This window comes from Triturus cristatus, chromosome 11 (assembly GCF_964204655.1).
Source record: "Triturus cristatus chromosome 11, aTriCri1.1, whole genome shotgun sequence".
NCBI classification, from domain to species: Eukaryota; Metazoa; Chordata; class Amphibia; order Caudata; family Salamandridae; genus Triturus; species Triturus cristatus.
In genome coordinates this window covers 708,189,260-708,206,783 of record NC_140594.1, presented here as the reverse complement: position 1 = coordinate 708,206,783, position 17,524 = coordinate 708,189,260, and positions in this window count along the sequence as shown.

Genomic DNA, 17,524 nt, shown 5'->3' with positions numbered 1-17,524 from the left:
AAAGAGCCCAGGAGTCATCAGCATTTGAAAAAGGCACACTCGTCGAAACGCATTATGCACTTTGAAATGAATGAGGTCCTGCAACCCCCCTGTGTGCCCTAATCTTTTTCCTGGAGGGATCGATTTGGAGTATGCATATATTATCTACTGGCGGTCGCCAGTAGATAGTTATAGTTAGGATCGTGTTTCCATAGGAAATCCCAAAATTCTATTTTGAATAACTCTGGCGCCGGTTGGCGAATCCTCGCGAATTTTTCAAAACTAATGGGGCGCTCCGCTCAGCTCCTACCCTGAAAGTCTCGGGGTGATTCGTCAAGCGGAGGGCGAGAAAAAAGGGGGGTCCCAAAACGCGTTTTCCCCATGCATTTTTCCATAGGGACCTTTAGTCGAAGGTACAGCCCGAAAGGCTGAACAGAATTACTTGAAACTTGGCAGAGAGGTAGTCCTTAGGTCAAGGAAGTGCCTTTTGCATGTCTGGAGTCAATCTGTTCAGTATTTCCTGAGTAAATTGCAGTTAAAAGTACATAAATATCTATAGGCGCTTACCGTGCGCACACCGTGCGCACACGGTGCCGTGCGCGAGCGTAATTCTGATTGGTTGTTAGATGTCAGTAAACATTCGAATCGGTCGAAATCAGGAAGTGTCGGCCGCCATTTTGTCTGTCGCACTGAAAAGGAAAGGTGGAGAAAGTGAAAAGGGGGCAGGGTAGGGAGTTCCTCACCCCCTAGCCTTTGTCAGGGGGTCACAGAAGGACCCCGAAGGGTGACATTTTAAAAAAAATTTTTTTTAAAAACAATCGCTGGGTGCGCGCAGGGTGAAAAACCCTTAAAAAAAGAAAAAAAACATATAAGAACGTGAAAAGGGGGCAGGGTAGAGAGTTTCTGACCCCCTAGCCTTTGTCAGGGGGTTCCTAAAGGACCCAGAAGGGTGAGAAAAAACATTTTATTTCCTTTCCAAAAATCGCGAGGTGCGCGCACGGTGAAAAACCTATAAAAAAATGTTTTTATAGAAGATATTAACTATGCTATTCAACTTTATCCAAATCCCCCCAAAAATATATAAAAATAAAATAATACATACATAAATTAGCATTTGAAATTCACTGAAAAAACCATAGGTTTCTGTTAGACCTGGCATCTTTGGCGTGGTTACCCCTGACTTTTTGCCTCTACCACCTGTATTTTTGATGCTATGCTGGATTTCGTTTTTGCTGGTTTAGATGCTTTGGGCACTTTGCCACTGCTGATCAGTGTCAAAGTGCAAGTGCTCCCTTGGTAAATTGCTATATTGATTGGTTATCCATGATTGGTATATTTGTTTCACCTGTTAGCCCCTAGTAAAGTGCACTGCGTGTGCCAGGGCTGGTGATTCAAATGCTGCTAGTGGGCTGCAGCACTGATTGTGCCACCCACAGGAGTAGCGCTAAAATGATGTCTTAGGCCTGCTTGCAGTGCCTATGTGCAGTCCAGGACTGCCATGTCGACCTGGCCAGTGCACCCACTGACCAGGCCTTATCCTTCCCTTTCTGTACATGTCAGGCATCCCTATGGTGGCCCTAGGTACCCCCCTGGGCTGGGTGCAGTGTATCTGAAAGGTAGGGCATGTACTGAGGTGTGTAACATGCCCTGGTAGTGAATTACAGCCATTTTCGTTTTTCACTGCTGAGAGGCTATCTTGCCCATAGGATAGAATGGGGGAGGCTGTTTACATGCCTATCTTCCCATAAGGGCAAGATAGAAAATCCAAGTTTGGTATCTTTGTGTTCAGAATTTAATTATACATCTTTTTAGCAAGATGGTTTTTAAATTCACTGTGTGAGAATAGCACTTTTTAGAAAGTAGCTATTCTCCTGTTTAACCTTCCTGTGTGCCTGTGTGCTGGTTGGCTGACTGGTGTCATTTGATGGGCTAGGTGGCTCCAGGAGCCTGGATGAGTCAGCAGCAGGGTGAATAGGGAGATCTGCTTTAGATGGGTGGGAGGAGTAGTCCCTGGGTTTGAATAGGGCTGCCCCTGCCAGCACAAAGCTGGCTCCACCCCCTGCTGGCCAGGCTGAGGACTCTGCCTCTGCTGGCACAAAGAAGGCTCCACCTCCTGCTGAGCGTCTAACGACCCTGCCCCTCACTCTGAAAGGAACCAGGTGCTCCAGGGCAGAGCACACCCAGGAACCGGTTTGAGCAGGGGAATCCCCCCACTGGAACAAAGAGAGACAAAGACTTGGAGGGGTATAAGAAGAGGACCCCAGACACCTAAAACTTTAGATCACTTTGGAACTAAGAAGAAACCTCTGCCAAGGAGAAAGCTGAAAAGGACTGAAGAGGAGAAGACTGCCTGCTTGCTGTTTTGCTTTGCTGCCAAGGAGAGGGGAAGGACTTTGCTGTGTCCCCTTCTTTTGATTCTGATCTCCAAAGGCCTGAGAAGAGCTGGCTCCCTGTTAAGAAGTCCCAGGAACAAAAGGACTTCACCACCAGCTCCCCTGGAACTCTGCTGAAGGAGTTCTGACCTGCCTTGGAGTGCTCACCCAGTCTTGGGGCCTCAGGAGGTCGTTTTGCTGTGTTTGGGAGCTGGGAAGCAGAAGCGTGAAAAAGAGTAACTGGTACCCAACGCATCATCCGATTGCGAGTCGCAAGAACGAGAGTGCGAGGAGAATTTCATTGCAGCGTCATCGCAGCACCCGGAGTCCCCGCATCGCCGAGTGCGTCGAGCATCGTCCCGAAGCGTGAAGATTCCTGGCATTGCGAGGGTCGTCGCAGAACCAGTTTGCGAACCGCACCACTGCCGGTGCGTGAAAGTCTCCAGTCGCTGCGTGCGTCGACGCAGAGTCCCGTTCCGTGGCGCATCAAGAGTTGCAGCGCCAGAAGGCAGCGCTGCGCCACGCATCGCACCACATCGAAGAGTGTCGCATCGAACCTGTGCGTGAAGCTTCCCCCCAAGAAACCTACGCAACGAAAGCCAAAGGTATCGCATCCTCCCCCTACAGATCGGAGCCGGCGCATCCACCTCTGCTGCGTGAAGCAGGGCTGCTGCAAAGCCTCCCCAGGATCTCAGGAGTATCGCATCGCCTTTGCCATCTTCCTTGTTATAGCTTTTGGGAACCTTATCGCAACTACAGGTACTGTTGGGCACGAGAGTGTCGCATTTTGTGCATTGAGAGTCGCATTGTGCAGGACACTGATTTTGACATCCTGGAGTACTTTCTGCAAACTCTTGAACTATCTTTAAAGTAATCTGTTTAATTGTATGTTGGTTTGTCTGTAGTATTTGGTCTTGTGAAGTTTTTAGTAAAGATACCTTATTTTTCTAAAACTGGTGTGAAGTAAATCTGTGGTGTTTTCACTGTGTTACTGTGAGTGTTGGTACAAATACTTTACACATTGCCTTTGATAGCCTAGACTGCTCAGGCCAAGCTACCTAGAGGGTGAGCAGGGGTTATCTTAACAGTGTATCCCCCTTTCCCTGACTAGAAGCAAGGGTCCCTACTTGGACAGTGGTACCTACCCTGCCAACTAGAGACCCCCAGATCTAACATTGGTGGTCAGCGGTGAGGATTGAACTTGTATTTGTACTTGACCCACAGTAATTGGTGTACATCACTAGGAGTGCAGACCAATAGACAACCACATACTATATTTTTTGATTCCACTTTTGAGTAACTCTTCAAAAGCATCATGTCTCAGGTGGCAACAAGGGAGAGTGCAGAATTGGAGTTTTCCATTGCGGATTTGTATTCATACAAAGTTGAAGATCTCAAGCAATTCTGCAAAGACCGTGGTTGCCCTTTTAAAAGCGGAGCTAGAAAAGATGAGCTACAAAGAGTCTTGAAGGCCTGGTGGGAGGCCCAAGAGGAAGATGATGCAAATGAAGAGAATGGTTTTGTTCCCCAAGATCTGCCCATGGGCAGACCAGTCTCAAGGGCTGGCAGCTCCCATTCCAGTAGGGGGCTCACTCCAGAGGAGTTGGAGGAGAATCAAAGGGTGAGAAACCATGAATTGGAATTAATGAAAATGAAAATGAAGCAATTGGAAGTAGAAAAGGCGATGGAGGAGAAGAAATTGCTTCTGGCTCATGAAGTGAGCATGAGAGAACTGGACATCAAGGCCAAGCATGTGGAGTCCGGTTCGAATGGTGGCAGCGCACAGCCAGTGCAGGGGGGTAAAGTATAAATCCCCAAAGATTTAGTACAGAATTACAATCGGAGTGAAGATATCTATGCCTGGTTTACATCGTATGAAATAGCATTGAGAATGAATGGTGTGCCTGAACAGCATTGGGGGGCGGGCCTGTGGAAACATTTTGAGGCTTCTGGGAGGAGTGCTCTAGAGCCCTTAGAATTAGCAGGTACCATGACCTATCCCAATATGAAGGAGGCCTTATGTCTCAGGTATGGACTTACTCCAGAGCAGTATAGACTGCAGTTTAGGAACTCCAAGAAGAAAGAGTCTGAGACTTGGATGGAGTGTGTGAATCTGTATTTGCGGGCACTGGAAGGTTGGATGAAGGGCAGCAAGGTAACTGATTATAAGGGGTTGTTACATTAAATTAGTTGGGAGCACTTGAGTAGTCTATGTGTTCCAGAGCTGTGCCAGCATCTGTTAGATAGCAAGCTGACGGACCCCATTGAGCTTGCTAAGGAGGCGGACCGCTGGACCAGTACCAGGGTCCACAGAGGAATTGTGGGTACCATTGCCAAAGGTGGGCAGGGTCCCCAGCAGAAGAGTGGGGGGGACAAGGGTAACCAAAAGGAGTTCTCACAAGGGCCCCAAAACAGTTCCCAGGGTAACCAGTCCCAGCCCCCCAAGTCAAAACCCAAACCAACCTGGCCCCCTAAGGGCAGGTCGGATAACAAGGGTCCCATTAGGTGTTATCACTGTCAGGAATTGGGTCACAAGTCTCCTGTGTGTCCCAAGAAATCCCAGGCACCCTCTGGTGCCCCAACACCGGGTATAGCTAGTGTAGCTTTTGGTGGGGATTTAATTTCTAGCGATTTGGAGGGATTAGCAGTTATGTCCCTTGTCTCTTTAGGAGACACAGAGATGGTCCAGGAAACCCCTGTCCCTGATAACACTAAGAAGTACAGGCAGTGGGTGACCATCAATGGGAGGAGGGTGGAGGCTCTCAGGGACACTGGAGCCAGTGTGACTACGGTCAGGTGTCAGTGGGTCCCTGAGGAGCTGATCATTCCAGACGTACTTCACCCTGTAGTGTCAGCTGACAACTCTGTGCGCCTTTGCAAGGTAGCACATGTTCCCTTTGAGTGGGGGGGGGGGGGTCTCAGGTCCTCTCAGAGATGTTGTGAGTCCATCCATGCCAGTAGACTGTCTGCTGGGTAATGACCTGGAGAGTTCCCCATGGAAGGAGGTGGAACGCCAGGCTCATTTGGAGATGTTGGGTTTGCCAGAGTGGGTCTGTGTGACCAGCCGGTCCATGGCAGCCAGACAGGGTTGTGAAGCAGACCTGGAGCCTGAAACAGTGGCCCAGGTCCCTGCCAGAAAGAGGAAGGGCAAGGGGCATGGTGCGTCCACCCCCACTGTTCCCACGGTCCAGGAAGGAGCAGAACCTGCGGGGGATGCCCTGGAGCCTACAGGGGAACAGGTAGCTGAGCTGGGAGACATACCTGAGCTGACCCATTGGCAGCAAGAGGGTGGTCCCTCCAGAGAGGAGTTCTGCCGTGCGCAGAAGGCATGCCCTACTCTTGAAGGTCTGCGGCACCAGGCTGCAGACCAGGCAGCAGGTGCTGATCCGGAGAACTTTTTTCTCTACTGGGAGAATGACTTGTTGTACAGTGAGCCTAGGTTTGCTGAGCCCAGTGGATCACGTACCCTGGTGGTACCCGCAGGGTTCAGAGACTTCCTACTGGGTCTGGCTCACGACGTGCCGCTTGCAGGACATCTCGGGCAGGACAAGACCCGACAAAGGCTTGCCACCCACTTTTACTGGCCCGGGATGAAGACGGACGTCGCTTCCTTTTGTAAATCATGCCAGACTTGCCAGGCAAGTGGCAAGGCTGGAGGAAAATGCAAAGGCCCGCTCCAGCCTTTTCCTGTAGTGAGCACCCCTTTCGAGCGGGTGGGGATAGATATTGTGGGGCCACTGGACCCCAGGACAGCCTTAGGCAACAGGTTCATCCTGGTCCTGGTGGATCATGCCACCCGGTACCCGGAGGCTATCCCTCTCAGGACAACCACAGCCCCGGTGGTGGGCCGTGCGTTGATGGGGATCTTTTCCCGTGTGGGTTTCCCCAAAGAGGTGGTATCTGACCGGGGTACCAACTTCATCTCCAGGTATATGAAGTCTCTGTGGGAGGAGTGTGGGGTAACTTATAAGTTCACCACTCCTTACCACCCTCAAGGAAATGGGTTGGTTGAAAGGTTCAACCGGACCCTGAAGGGCATGACCATGGGGCTGACGGAGCCCATGAGACGGAAGTGGGACGTCTTTTTGCCATGCCTATTATTTGCCTACAGGGAGGTACCACAAAAGTCTCTGGGGTTCAGTCCCTTTGAGCTTTTGTACGGGCACCCTGTTAGAGGACCTCTCAGTCTGGTGAAGGAGGGTTGGGAGAAATCCCCTGGGAAAACCCCCCAGGATGTGTTCAGCTATGTGCTGGCCATCCGCAACCAGACACAGCGCTTCCGGGCCCTCGCTCAGGTGAACCTGGAAGCCAGCCAGGATGAGATGAAGAGGTGGTATGACCAGCATACCACTCTGGTGGAATTTCAACCTGGGCAGATGGTGTGGGTGATGGTGCCAGTGGAGCCTTGCGCGCTCCAGGACAAGTGGACTGGGCCATATGAGGGGGTGGAGCGCAAGAGTGAAGTGACCTACCTGGTCAACTTGCGGTCTCCCAGGAACCCCATGAGGGTCCTACATGTGAACCGCCTCAAACCCCATTTTGAGAGGTCTGAAATGACAATGCTACTTGCTACAGATGCAGGGATGGAGGAGGATAGCGATCCTCTTCCTGACCTCCTGGAAGCTAAGGAGCAAGATGGGTCAGTGGATGGAGTGGTCCTCTCGCCCACCCTGACCCCAGAATAGCAGAGGGACTGTCGCCATGTGCTGGGTCAGTTTGCATCTCTGTTCTCCCTGACCCCCGGTATCACCAACTGGTGTGTCCATGACGTGGACACGGGAGATAGCATGCCTGTGAAACAGAAGTTTTACCGGGTGGCTGACAAGGTCAGGGCCAGCATCAAGAAGGAGGTTTCTAAGATGTTGGAGCTAGGGGTGATTGAGCCCTCCAGCAGCCCCTGGGCTAGCCCAGTGGTACTTGTACCGAAAGCTGCTGCGCCCGGTGCCACTCCAGAACTTAGGTTTTGTGTGGACTACCGTGGGCTCAATGCTGTCACGAAGACTGACGCACACCCCATCCCCAGAGCTGATGAGCTCGTGGATCGGTTGGGAGCTGCCAACTACCTCAGTACGTTTGATTTAACTTCTGGGTACTGGCAGATTGCCTTAACTGATGGGGCCAAGGAGAGGTCTGCGTTTTCAACGTCAGAGGGGCACTTCCAGTTCCGTGTCATGCCCTTTGGGTTGAAGAACGCCCCTGCCACATTCCAGAGACTGGTCAACCAGGTACTGTCCGGGCTGGAGCAATTCAGCGCCGCATATCTGGATGACATTGCTGTGTTCAGCTCCACTTGGGAAGAACACTTGCAACACCTCTGCGCAGTGTTGAAGGCTCTGCATAGTGCAGGCCTCACTATCAAGGCCAGTAAGTGCCAGATAGGGCAGGGTTCGGTGGTGTATTTGGGACACCAGGTAGGAAGCGGCCAGGTGGCGCCCCTACAAGCCAAGATAGATACCATCCGGGCCTGGGAACCCCCCAAGACCCAGACAGCGGTGAGAGCCTTCTTAGGACTCACCGGGTACTATCGCCGTTTTGTCAAGGGGTATGGCACCATTGTGGCTCCCTTGACAGAACTAACTTCCAAGAAGTTACCGAAGAAAGTGATTTGGACCAGTGCCTGCCAAGAAGCTTTTGATGCCCTGAAGGAGGCCATGTGTACAGCACCTGTACTCAAGGCGCCTGACTTCTCCAAGGAATTCATAGTGCAGACAGACGCTTCTGAGCATGGAGTGGGAGCGGTGCTCTCACAACTAAATGATGAGGACTTGGACCAACCTGTAGCTTTCATTAGTAGGAGGCTACTTCCCAGGGAACAGAGGTGGAGTGCGATTGAAAGGGAAGCTTTTGCTGTGGTCTGGGTGCTGAAGAAGCTGAGACCCTACCTGTTTGGGACTCACTTCCGGGTTCAGACGGACCACAGGCCCCTCAGATGGTTGATGCAGATGAGGGGTGAGAATCCTAAGCTGTTGAGGTGGTCCATTTCCCTACAGGGGATGGACTTTACGGTGGAACACCGCCCCGGTACAGAACACGCCAACGCTGATGGTCTGTCCAGGTTTTTCCGCCTTAGCGATGAGAACTCCCAAGAGGGTGGGTAGTTCTCCCCACTTTCAGCTGGAGGGGACACGTGTTAGACCTGGCATCTTTGGCGTGGTTACCCCTGACTTTTTGCCTCTACCTCCTGTATTTTTGATGCTATGCTGGATTTCGTTTTTGCTGGTTTAGATGCTTTGGGCACTTTGCCACTGCTGATCAGTGTCAAAGTGCAAGTGCTCCCTTGGTAAATTGTTATATTGATTGGTTATCCATGATTGGTATATTTGTTTCACCTGTTAGCCCCTAGTAAAGTGCACTGCGTGTGCCAGGGCTGGTGATTCAAATGCTACTAGTGGGCTGCAGCACTGATTGTGCCACCCACAGGAGTAGCGCTAAAATGATGTCTTAGGCCTGCTTGCAGTGCCTATGTGCAGTCCAGGACTGCCATGTCGACCTGGCCAGTGCACCCACTGACCAGGCCTTATCCTTCCCTTTCTGTACATGTCAGGCATCCCTATGGTGGCCCTAGGTACCCCCCTGGGCTGGGTGCAGTGTATCTGAAAGGTAGGGCATGTACTGAGGTGTGTAACATGCCCTGGTAGTGAATTACAGCCATTTTCGTTTTTCACTGCTGAGAGGCTATCTTGCCCATAGGATAGAATGGGGGAGGCTGTTTACATGCCTATCTTCCCATAAGGGCAAGATAGAAAATCCAAGTTTGGTATCTTTGTGTTCAGAATTTAATTATACATCTTTTTAGCAAGATGGTTTTTAAATTCACTGTGTGAGAATAGCACTTTTTATAAAGTAGCTATTCTCCTGTTTAACCTTCCTGTGTGCCTGTGTGCTGGTTGGCTGACTGGTGTCATGTGATGGGCCAGGTGGCTCCAGGAGCCTGGATGAGTCAGCAGCAGGGTGAATAGGGAGATCTGCTTTAGATGGGTGGGAGGAGTAGTCCCTGGGTTTGAATAGGGCTGCCCCTGCCAGCACAAAGCTGGCTCCACCCACTGCTGGCCAGGCTGAGGACTCTGCCTCTGCTGGCACAAAGAAGGCTCCACCTCCTGCTGAGCGTCTAACGACCCTGCCCCTCACTCTGAAAGGAACCAGGTGCTCCAGGGCAGAGCACACCCAGGAACCGGTTTGAGCAGGGGAATCCCCCCACTGGAACAAAGAGAGACAAAGACTTGGAGGGGTATAAGAAGAGGACCCCAGACACCTAAAACTTTAGATCACTTTGGAACTAAGAAGAAACCTCTGCCAAGGAGAAAGCTGAAAAGGACTGAAGAGGAGAAGACTGCCTGCTTGCTGTTTTGCTTTGCTGCCAAGGAGAGGGGAAGGACTTTGCTGTGTCCCCTTCTTTTGATTCTGATCTCCAAGGGCCTGAGAAGAGCTGGCTCCCTGTTAAGAAGTCCCAGGAACAAAAGGACTTCACCACCAGCTCCCCTGGAACTCTGCTGAAGGAGTTCTGACCTGCCTTGGAGTGCTCACCCAGTCTTGGGGCCTCAGGAGGTCGTTTTGCTGTGTTTGGGAGCTGGGAAGCAGAAGCGTGAAAAAGAGTAACTGGTACCCAACGCATCATCCGATTGCGAGTCGCAAGAACGAGAGTGCGAGGAGAATTTCATTGCGGCATCATCGCAGCACCCGGAGTCCCCGCATCGCCGAGTGCATCGAGCATCGTCCCGAAGCGTGAAGATTCCTGGGATTGCGAGGGTCGTCGCAGAACCAGTTTGCGAACCGCACCACTGCCGGTGCGTGAAAGTCTCCAGTCGCTGCGTGCATCGACGCAGAGTCCTGTTCCGTGGCGCATCAAGAGTTGCGGCGCCGGAAGGCAGCGCTGCGCCACGCATCGCACCACATCGAAGAGTGTCGCATCGAACCTGTGCGTGAAGCTTCCCCCCAAGAAACCTACGCAAGGAAAGCCAAAGATATCGCATCCTCCCCCTACAGATCGGAGCCGGCGCATCCACCTCTGCTGCGGGAAGCAGGGCTGCTGCCAAGCCTCCCCAGGATCTCAGGAGTATCGCATCGCCTTTGCCATCTTCCTTGTTATAGCTTTTGGGAACCTTATCGCAACTACAGGTACTGTTGGGCACGAGAGTGTCGCATTTTGTGCATTGAGAGTTGCATTGTGCAGGACACTGATTTTGACATCCTGGAGTACTTTCTGCAAACTCTTGAACTATCTTTAAAGTAATCTGTTTAATTGTATGTTGGTTTGTCTGTAGTATTTGGTCTTGTGAAGTTTTTAGTAAAGATACCTTATTTTTCTAAAACTGGTGTGAAGTAAATCTGTGGTGTTTTCACTGTGTTACTGTGAGTGTTGGTACAAATACTTTACACATTGCCTTTGATAGCCTAGACTGCTCAGGCCAAGCTACCTAGAGGGTGAGCAGGGGTTATCTTAACAGTGTATCCCCCTTTCCCTGACTAGAAGCAAGGGTCCCTACTTGGACAGTGGTACCTACCCTGCCAACTAGAGACCCCCAGATCTAACAGTTTCACACACGTTATTGTTAGGAATTACCATTTAAAAAACCTTGCAAATTCACTTAAAAAACCATAGGTTTCACACATGTTATAGTTAGCTGGACATTTCACTCGTAAAAAACCAATGAAATTCCCCCGTTATATTTAGTTCAGGTAACTATAACTCACGCGACCGCAATCCACTGCTGATGACGTAAGATATTACATCTCTGATGACATATGTGTCTTTCTGTAAAATAAATATTTGTTATATATGTATAGCTAAAGGTTAATGGAAGAATAAATGGGTAAATAAGTGTCTAAATACAGTGATGTATTCATCACTGTCAGCAGCAGTGGATTGCGGTTGCGTGAGTTATAGTTACCTGAACTAACTATAACGGGGGAATGTCATTGGTTTTTTACGAGTGAAATGTCCAGCTAACTATAACATGTGTGAAACCTATGGTTTTTTAAGTGAATTATATATATATGTATATCCAAAAACTCTCCTTCCCAAAGGAAGCCACTGTATTCCCAACTTCAAAGGTTAGAAACAGAGGTTCTTTATTTAATCTCATATACAGCCAGATGCTGTGATAGTTAATCCTCCGACGCGTTTCGGCTCCTCCTGAGTCCTAATCATGGAATGGCTTGTGGCCCACACCTTCTGTTTTTTAAAGTGACCATTCATGGAAAAAAGACTGTCTTTCTTCTTTCCCCCCTTGACATCAGTCTTTTTTCTCAATTCACCAAAACTTTAACATCTGCAGCGCAGTCTGTAAATAAAAAATTGTTGTTAAAAGTAAAATGAACTTGATAATACAGTGTCCTCAGTTTACCATAATCCGTTTGGTTCAAGTCTTAAAAGACATTCGGTGTGCAGAACAGAACCATTTTGAAGCGGTCATGCTGCCAGTAATATTTAACACAAAGTAACCATGTCAGTTTTTGAAATCCAAGAAAGGGAAATCCATACCCCCTTGTTTTACCCTTTTCCCACAGTTTCTGCCAAATTTGGTGTAATTATGTCCAGTGGTTTGGGCTGTAGTCATGCCTGAAATCCCTAGGGGAAATTGCATTGGGTAAACGCATTTTGGGACCCCCACCCCAATTTTCTCGGCTGGTGCTTGACAAATCATGCAAACACTTTCCAAACAGCATCTGAAGTGATTGGCGTACTCGTTTTGAAACTTTCATGAAGATTTATCAAACAGAGCCAAAGTTATTAGCAAAACGCTGTTCCTATGGAAACTAGGTCCTAACTATAACTGCCTACTGGCAATCGCCAGTAGGTAATATATATGTATAGGTTTGATTTTACACACACAAAACCATAGCAAATCAGCAGTTATAGTTATCTGAAGAAACTATAACTTGTGCCCTAAGGTAACTATAACTTGCATCCTCGCCATGCACTGCTAATCACCTCACATATTACATCACTCTTGACATCTTCTATGACATTATTGATAATATCACTGCAACATTTGCAGTAAAATTATTGATAAGAAAACTATGCATGGTGGTCGCGTAACTTTAACTCGCGCCCCCGCCATGCACAGTTTTCTCATTGGCTGGTCAATGGGGGCCCCATTCTGGCCCAGGGTGTAAGGGCCATCTAAAAAATTATGCTGAATGGTGGAGGATGATACCAGTGTTGAAAGACAGGCCAGTTAGGCAGCGCCACAAGCCATCTGAACAGCAGAAGCCAATGGATGAAAGGGATGAAGTCCCTTTTCTGTATCTGTAGGCATGTGTGTATGCAGTGCATAATTTGTAAAGAAATGAGTGTCGGTGCCCAGAGCTTGGCACAGACGCCTTAGTCTGGCCATATTAAATGGTAGCACCCAAAAACAAAGGCTGCGTTGTCTTGAATCCACCTCTTACCTCTTTAATCAACTGCTAGACACGCCCTTCCCTTTTATATCACTCTTGCTGGTTTCTGTTATTTCCTTTTGTTATGGTTTTTCCTTCTTTCTCTTCCACCTCATTTCCAGTTTGTGTTCTTTTCTCTCTCTCAGGAAGTGTCCAATTGGGAATAATAAGTACCGCTCCCCAAAAATGAGTGCCCGTGGCCCCCACTGGCTCAAATTAAGCACTGTGTCTATGTATGTGCATGCTGTGTGTTGTCTACGTGGTGTTGGTGTGTGATGACATGAAGTCTAAAAAAGAACATAGCTGAGATCTGGCACATGACGGCTCATAAACCGTGTGCATGGAAAAACAAAGATAATTAATTGTATGTTCGAGATTAAATTAAGATTTCCTGAAATCAGAGCAAATTGACGCAGGCAAGAAAAAAAGCAAATACCTCTAATTAAAAAACAGAGGAACACGGGGAATGCCCTTGAAAGATCACATGCCACTTTATGAATCCTGCATATAAAATTATGAAGACTGCAACCTAAATGTAATTTATGCCTCATGGACACCAAATACGACAAATAAGTTTACAACAAAAAAGAAAACCTTTAAATAAGACTATAATCATGAGTACAAATGTGCAATATTTACGTACTGGCATGTATTGGTTCTCAAAACTTGTAAAATGCAAACAAAAGTATAGGTGGGATATATTAGGTTCAGGAACTGCAAAGTATACCCAAGCAGTCACCAAACCAAATGTAAATAACATTAAAAATGGAAAAAGTCATAGGCGCATTAGGTTAATGAATCAGCAAATCTTTGTTTATGGATCCATTGTAAAAGCATCATGAGAATTACATGAAAGAGGTCAGTTTATGATCGCTGGTGCCAACAGAACGGCTAAACACACCCCTGAACAATAAAATCAGTTTGAAAGAAACAAAGGGTTTCGAAACCAGACATGAACTCCCCCCCCCCCCCCCCAAAAAAAAAGAACTCAGCAAAAAAACAAAATAACTGACAACTTAGCCTACAGAAATATGATCAATATTGTCATATGACTAACATAATTATAATAATAATCTTTATTAAGCATATAAAAATATAACCATAAAAGAGACATCTTAAGCGACATGTACATCAAATATAAACATTTTTCATGACTAACATAACTGAACTTATCAAAGGCACAAACTGAACTTATCAAAGGCACAAACTGAACTTAATAAAGGCACAAAGTGTTACCTGTCTCTCAGTTCTTACTGCAGAGAACAGAAGACTCGTTTTTAGGTCTTGCCTACGCAGTGCGCATGTACTGCTTAGGAGACCTTTAGCCGTCATGCAGCTCTTTTTACAAAGCACATACTGGTGCTTGTGGCCAGCCGCGGCCCGTGGAGGGCAGGGCGCGCAACGAAATTCGTTTTATTTATTTTATTGTTTACTTACCCGCAATTATCGATATTCCGGTTTTTAGAACCCCCCACCCTGCCCCTCCCCCGCCCCACCTTTCCGCCCCACGGAACTCCCTCCACGGGCCGCGGCTGCTTGTGGCGGCATACAGCTTGCGGGAGTGTGCAGCGGCACGCCACAAGCACGAGTATGTGCTATGAAAAAGAGCGCTCCCCAGCACGCGATGCTGTAGCTGCTTTCACTTTTGCTGCCGTGCGCACCGCACTCGCGGGATGCTGCAGACTAGTCCCTGTTCTTTCCACCAGTAGTCAGTCACTAAACCTCCTCTCTTCCTCCCTCTGCAAATGCAGGTTCAGCCGTTTGCCTTCCCTGTCGCTTGTCACCCCAGTGCCTCACTCCGCACGGTACCGTCCACCTCACCCCAGTAACTTCTCCTCCCTTCTGTCCTATCCAAGGCACGCTGCGCCCCACTCACATTACAGTATCACCGCATGCTCAGACTCTCCAGCACATCGGGCTGCTGCTCCTCGCCCAGCTCCTCAAACGCCGCCCCACGGACCTCGGTGGATTCTATGGTGGACATGTTGCATACCGGTACTGCGTACTTCTGGGGAACGTAAATGTAGACTACACAAGGACTACCACCAACCCGGAACTACTGATGCACAACTGTCAACACTGACCCGGAATAGCTGCTGCACAGCTGTCTGTTGAGCCGCACCGCACTCACTAGACCTCCTACCTGCACCAATCCAAAATGGTCACCACCCCTCTCAGCTTCGACATCAGACTCACACAGTGCATATGTTAGAAGGGAAATATAGAATTTTAATACATTAGCACTTAGCCCTGGATGGCTGTAGTCTTATTGACATCGCTTCGCTGTTTGTAAAAATATTTGAAGCCGATGCATTTTTTTGAAGTTTTATATAGCGTGAACTTGGCCCGTCCACTGCACAAAGCTTTCTCCCAGTCCGAACTCTCGCAATACATTAAAAAGGTAGGGCCACTCCAGACTATCGAAAGCTTTTTCGATATCGACTGCTAAAATGCAAGCTTCTTCCTTGTCATAGGAGTTGGACCCCAAAATTCGCAGGAGTCTGCATACATTCATCGCAGTATTGTGGGAGGGAATAAACCCAGCTTGGTCCGCATGGACCAATGTCGTCATATAAGGCATCAAACGACCGGCCAAGATGCTGCTTAAGATCTTGTAATCGAGATTGAGCATTGCCAAGGGTCTATAGGATGAACGATTCCAGGCAGGATTGCCTGACTTGAGAAGGGGGACTATGAGAGCCTCTCGCGTGGAAGTAGGGAGGACACCTTCCCGAAGCGCCGTGTTATAGAGCACCACCAGCTGGGGAGCAAGAGCATCCGTGTAAGCTGCATAAATTCAACGGGTAGCCCGTCGGTCCCCGGCGTTTTGTTCCTAGCCATGCGCTTTATGGCACTGCATACCTCTTCCACTTCAATGTCGCGGCCCAGCACCTCGGTGGCGGCAGCCCCAAGCCGTGGCAACTCGGCCTTAGGCAAGAAGTCCTCATCTCCCGGCGTCCCAGGCCCCAACCTACTTCGATATAACTCCGCATAATAATGCAAGAAACAATCATCAATGCACTTCTTGGTGAGAAATGCCTCACCTCCTGGTCCCCTCAGCTCCAGTATCTGGGCACCCCTACGCGCCGGATTTTCCAACCAAGCTAGCAACGCCCCCGCCTTGTCCCGCTCCACATGCGCCTTATCTGTATATGCCTTGAAGTCAAAGCAACGCAGCCTCTCAAGTTGAACTGCAAAATCCTTGCGCGCCTCAAGTAACCCTGCATGCCTGTCCGAACGTTCTGGGCGCTCCCTCTCTGCCTCATGCAGCCGCTGCTCTGCCTTCTGCATGTCATTTAGCAGCACTCTGCGTGCTCCCACTACCACGCCTATACAGCGCCCCCGAACTACTGCCTTGAACGCATACCATTCCACCACCCCAGATGATGCTGTTCCGACGTTAATTCGAAAATAGTCATCAATAGCCGACCCAATAGTATCCCGGAACACCGGGTCCTCCAATGTGTCTGGACGAAGTCGCCACGTGGGGATGGCGGGATGGTCCTGCAGCCAATGCAAGACTGTCAACAGGGGGGTTATGATCCAACGCCGTCCTCGCTAAATATTCACTATGGACCATTGCCCCGTGGACATCTGGGGAACTAAGGATCGAATCCAACCGAACATGTAAGGCATGTAATGGTGAGAAGTAAGAATAATCCCTGTCAGCCGGGTGATGTACTCTCCAGCTATCAATCAGCCCCCACTGTTGCTGCCACTCCTGCCGCACCCTAGCCAACCGATGGACCGGAGAGTCCGGGAGAGGAGGATGGGAGCGATCCAACGAGACATCAGTAAAACAATTAAAGTCGCCACCCAGCAGCACCGAGCCAGTCAACCAGGGGGCTAGTTTCCCAGAAAGGTGTGCAAAAAAGGTGTTCGGAGCATAGATACTACCTAAAACAATATCCCTACCATCTAGTCGCCCCACAGCCACCACATAGCGATCATCCGGGTCGATCACCTGCCCAGTGCTCTGAAACGGCACCCCCGCCCGGATCCAAACCAACACGCCTGTGCATATGCCGAGTATGTGGTACAGAACAGCTGCCCCCACCACCTCCGTTGCAGTGCTAGCCCCTCCTGCTTGTTTAAGTGCGTTTCCTGCAACAATGCTATCTGCACCCCCCGCCGTCGAAGGTAAGCATGAATCGTATGCCGGCGAGCCATGGTAAGCATCCCCCTAATGTTCCACGATATACACTTAATACCTACGGTGGCAGCCATGACCCGGCACTGTAATCACTGCTCAGTCCACCTCCTGCTGCGACATGCTTGGCCCCACCCTCCCCTCCCCTACCCCAGCATCCCAACTCCCCGAACTCCCACACCCCAGGACAGACACCCTAAAACTAGCCCCCATCCAAACAAAAAGAACAGTCAACCTTGCCACCATGGATAGTGAGACGTGAGCTGACACAAGAGACCCAAAGCCCTCCCGGCTCTCCCCCCGTCAAGTGTGAATAAACCAGCAGGAGACCCTCAAAGACCCCCACAATGCCATTCCATTGAAAGCAACTCCCCTCCGTTCCCACGCCACATCCCCTCTAATAATCAAACCTGGGTGGCAGTACAAGCACATCCCACCCCACCAGTCAGGCCCCAATCAGCCAAACAAGTCCACTGTTTGCGGAGTGACCTCCGGCAGTTCAGCGTTGGAGTCCCCGTTCGTGCTGGTAGCCGGAGAAGATCCAGACCTCTCCAGCCCTTGGCTAGAAGCAGCAGAAGCCGGCCTGGAGCCACTTTGACTGATCGCCACCACCGCCTGTACAGCTCTGTCGCGCTCAAGACGA